This window comes from Triticum dicoccoides, chromosome 3B (assembly GCF_002162155.2).
Source record: "Triticum dicoccoides isolate Atlit2015 ecotype Zavitan chromosome 3B, WEW_v2.0, whole genome shotgun sequence".
NCBI classification, from domain to species: Eukaryota; Viridiplantae; Streptophyta; class Magnoliopsida; order Poales; family Poaceae; genus Triticum; species Triticum dicoccoides.
The window spans coordinates 394,537,221-394,542,355 of record NC_041385.1 but is presented as its reverse complement, the minus strand read 5'-3'; positions in this window follow the sequence as shown (position 1 = coordinate 394,542,355).

The following is a 5,135-nucleotide window of genomic DNA, read 5'->3' as shown; positions in this document are numbered from 1 at the left end:
TGTTACCGCTGAGCCATGGTAGCTTGCTACTGCTCTGGAACACTTAGGCTGGCCGGCATGTGTCCTTCTTCGTTCCTGTGTCTGTCCCTTCGGGGAAATGTCACGCTTTGAGTACCGGAGTCCTGTTAGCCCGCTACAGCCCGGTTTACCAGAGTCCTGCTAGCCCAGTGCTACAGCCCGGACCCACTTGCTGATGACCGACACGTTCGAAGCTGGGTCATGGATGCCTGTCCCTGTAAGTCTGTGCCACTTTGGGTTTACGACTAGTCATGTCAGCCCGGGCTCTTTATCATATGGATGCTAGCGACACTATCATATACGTGAGCCAAAAGGCGCAAACGGTCCCGGGCAAAGGTAAGGCGACACCCGTGGGGATACCGTGCGTGAGGCCGCAAAGTGATATGAGGTGTTACCAGCTAGATCGATGTGACATCGAGTCGGGGTCCTGACAGCGCCTCCCCCCCTCGTCCGAAACCCAAGCACTAACAATGGCAGAACCGAGTAACGTCCGTCGAAAGAGTGGCTGGAATTCGCTCCCCACAGAGGTAAGCAAGCTCATTGTTTCGCGCGTGGACAATCTCAGTACCATGCCGCTCGCCGCATGCTCGTCGGGGCTATATCGTTTACTCAAAGCCCTCAGGCCGGAGCTTTTTAAGCCAGCTCCTTGCTTGCTGATGCCACCTGATCTTCAGAAACGGCGTGTCACGCAGCATAACGATCATAGGGTGGCGAGCATCAACCCCCTTCACTGCGATCTGATCCCCGTCAGCCTCAGCTACATTAACGGTATGTACTGGGTCGGCATGAACACATCTTGGATGGTGCTCGTCGACGATCGCGACAGTTGGATGCTCGTGGAGGTATACACCCGGTGATTGACCCCCCTTCCTTCGATTAACACTGCACTGCTTTGGCACTGCGGCCCAGAATACTCGGAATCTTACAGTAGCCAACATGATACCAAGTTTGATTTGCTCAAGGTTGTAATATGCCAAGTGCCCACAAGATCTGTGAATTATAAAGACTTCAGGCTAATTGCATTCTTCAACCACGGTCTCGCCTATCTGACAGGTCACTGCGGTAAGTGGATAAATCTGCATGTCCATCGCAGGATCATACATCCTCCATGGTTCTCTGATGCCATTGAACACAAGGGCTTCATTTATGCTGTCAACTCCTTCTATGGCTGGACGTATTGCTGGCCTACTCTAGTCATCACTACAAATGGCTGTTACAACAGTATGTTACTTTCCTATGATATCATGATGGCTTGCTTATATTACTGTCAACATTTACTGAAAAAATATTCATGCTCATAACATGCTGTTCTTAAGATTGACTAAATCAAGAGCCCTTTTTTATTTGACTCCAACTTGATATGATGTTGTAGGCCGCCTGGTGTCCCTACCCTTCCTAATCCCAGAACCTTTCAAAGAAAAGCGGCATGGCAGTTGCAGGTGGTTCCTGGCTCGATCAGACGACGGTGAAAGATTGATGATCGTTCGCACGTACCGGACGTGTTGTTTCGCGGAATACAATCACAGTCACTGCAAGGTCTTTGAGCAGGATCCCAGCTTCTCTGGGCCTTCAGGAATTTTTGACTGGAGGCTGGTAAGTAGCCTTGGTACACGCTCTCTGTTTGTCAGACTGAATTATCCGATTAACCAGGAGATAACCGACAGCAAGGATCATGATGGCAGCGCGGTTTCGTTCATCAGGCAAAACTGTGTGTACACAGCGTACCATGCGTCTCTGCATGCACCATACCCTGATATGTGCCGCCACGCTCTGCAGCCCAAAGTAGGAGAGAGGGTCACAAGTATCAGACTTCGACCTGCTGGCTGGAGTTTCCCCCGTCAGGCACCCATCTGGTTCAAGCCGTCAGCCAATCTCCACATCTTAATAAATAGTAACGTCTAACTGAGCCAGTTAATTAGATGCGTACACTTGGTGTAGTCGGATCTTTATTTAGTTTGATGCATACACTTGTTCTTTTTTGGTAGCCCTTTTGTAATGATGGCTGATGTTTGGTTTGGAAGAGAGAGCTGCGTCTTCACTCTTCTGGCATGCTTGCTGCTTCTGTTGCGCCCCCAGCCCTGGTTGTTGCTGCTGCTATTTTCAATGTACAATCAGTAGTATATTTCGTCCGTTGGTTGAATAAATGTGTTGTTAGAACGACAAACATAATGTTTTGGAAGTCGTTGCACGGTTCGATCCTTTAGTGCCCCATACCGTACGTAGCTCATACTATTTTTCATACGGAACACATTTTCCACTTGTTGATAACATGCAGCCCACTAATGAAGGCCCAATAGAGAAGCCCATAATTAACTGGAAGGGAGGCTCTCACATGAATCCGGCCCAGGTACATGCTCATGGTCCCGTAAACATAAATAAGTAAATAAATAAATAAAGCTAAATGCCCATGCACCAGTTCTTTGGGAAAATAGGTAGCCCAGTATTTCTTTTTGAAGAATACCCAAGCTAGGCCTATTTGTTTTCTCTGAATTACTGGGCTGCAAATATTTCAAGACGAGGAGGGATGCATTCCGTCCTGGCCAAAGAGTATGGTCAATGTCTGTTAAAAGTAATATCAAAAGGGGTTGAAAATTCCAAAAAAATTATAGCAAATGGGATATTAGTATTTTTTTGTTTTTGTTCTTCACTGATATCTTATACGCATTTCATTGGATTTAACATGACATAGTACTAATTTATTTTAAAATTTGTTTTAGTATGGCTATTAATTTTTGGATTAAGAATATTTCGTTCCCCAGCAAAAATTTGTGAATTTTCAAAATTTCCCACATATTTAGTTAATTTTTTGACCCTGGTACTGACCAGAAAATGGCCAGCAATTCTAAAAATGGAAAATGGGCTGCAATAAATTCCATATGAATTAGAAAATGAGTAAAAATTATAAAAATAATAGCAATTGGGCTGTACACGCCATAGATTTCGAGGCTGACTTGTTTACGCAAGGCTTTGTTAGTGAACACACGATTCTAGCAGCAGTGACTGTTGGATGTCCATCCAACGACCGACGTGCTTCTTCAAGCTCTGATCTTCCTGCTCCACCCGCCTAAACTAGCGCTGGCGGGACTGCCTGCTCCCTCCTCTTGTGGCCCGCTGTGATGCCGTGTAGGCTTCCCCGGCCCACCCTACTCCCTCCGCTGGCCTGGCCGCACGCAATCAACTGCCTCCTTATTGCGCGAAAAAAATGATTCCTCCCACTGATATTTGGGGCGCACCGATTGGGAGGCTGACCTGTGGGCCTATTACGTTGACGCGTACGCAGGGCTTGCCAACTTAGTCAACAAACAATTCTAGCAGCAGTAATAGTTGGATTTGAATCGAACGGTCCTGTTGCTTCTTCAATCGCTGCTCTTCTTGCACCAGCCGCCCAAACCAGCGCCGGGAGACCGCCTGCTCCTACCTCCAGTGGCTGGCTGTGCTGCCGTTGAGGCCTCATCGCCCCCTACTACTCCCACCGCTAGCTAGGCCCTGCGGCGATGGCAGCCTCACACCGCAGCCGAATCAGTGAACCCTCATACTCCTCTTCGCGTGGGCATCCACTGCCGCATCTTCCCCGGCTCTGCGTCGTCCCCTTCCTAGGCCTCGCCGTCGTCCACCGCCTTGGTGCTCTCGGCGCGGCATGGTCAATGTGGTCAATGACATTCCATCGGAGGAGTACTGTATGTGGAGAGGCTGACAGCTGGGTCCACGGCCACAGCCCAGTTTTTTTGTGATTTGCCAAGTAAGTCGCTTTGTCAGGCCTGTTGGGCTGCAAATCTTTCAAGACGAGAAGAGCTTTCATTCGGCTGGTCGAGAAAATGGCCCATCAGTAATGAGAAATGGGCTGTACATTTTTAAAACACATCAAACCAGCAATTAGTTTCAAATATCTTTTTTTTCATTTCGAGATTTTAAATTACATTAATTTTTATGCGTGGAGAATTTGTTAGATTTTATATTGATATACATTTATTTTTAAATCAGTTTGAATGTGAGTCGAAATTTCGGGATTAAAAACAGTTCGGACCGCACCGAAATATGCAAAAATTCATATAATTTTTTAACCGTGGCCACAATATGGGCTGTAATGGTAACAAAAAGAATATGGGCTCCAAAAAAACCTTAAGAATTATCAAATGGGCTGTAAATTATTAAAAATAATGGCAGATGGGCTGTATGCTGTTTTCCATAGATTTGAGGCTTTCCTAAAAAAAGGGTTGACGCACAAGCAACGACTGTTGGATGGCCATCCAACGGCCGTCGTGCTTCTTCAATCTCTGCTCTTCCTGCTCCAGCCGCTCAAACAAGCGTCGGTGGGACTGCCTGCTCCCTCCTCCCCGCGGCCGTCTCTGACAGCTCGGACCCATCAACTATATCTTCGCACGCAAGGAAGTGCCTCCTTATTACGCACAAAAAAAATGAATACTCCCCCTGTTAGCTGGGACCCAGTATAGTGGCAGGCTAACTTGTTGGCCTACTAAGTTGATGGGGACGGAGGGCTTTGTCAACTTAGTCAATATGCACGATTCTAGCTCCAGTGACCGTACGATGTCCATCCAATGACCGTAGTGCTTCTTCAACCTCTGGTCTTCTTGCTCCAGCCGCCCAAACCAGCGCCGGTCGTGCCTCGTGCTCCTGCCTCCCGTGCCGGTTGCGATGCGACGGAGGCCTCACCGCCCCCTACTACTCCCACCGTTGGCCAGGCCATCCCTCTACTCACCCACAACCCCTGTTATTCTTTGGCGACGGCAGCCTCACACCACAGCGAACCAGTGAACCCTCGTACTCCTCTACGCGTGGGCATCCGCTGCCGCGTCTTCCCCGGCTCCGTGTCGTCCCCTTCCTAGGCCTCGCCATCGTCCACCGCTCTGGTGCTCTCGGTGCGGCGTGGTCAACATGGTCAAGGAACGACTTCCATCGGACGTGGACTGTACGTGAAGAGGCTGACAGCTGGGTCCACGGCCGCAGCAAGGAAGTGCCTCCTTATTACGCGCAAAATAATTATTCCTCCACCTGACAGCGGGGACCCACTGGACGGGCCACCATATTTCACGAAAAAAATGTTTCCCCCTGACTGCTTGGACCCACCAGCTACACCTTCGCACGCAAGGAAGTGCGTC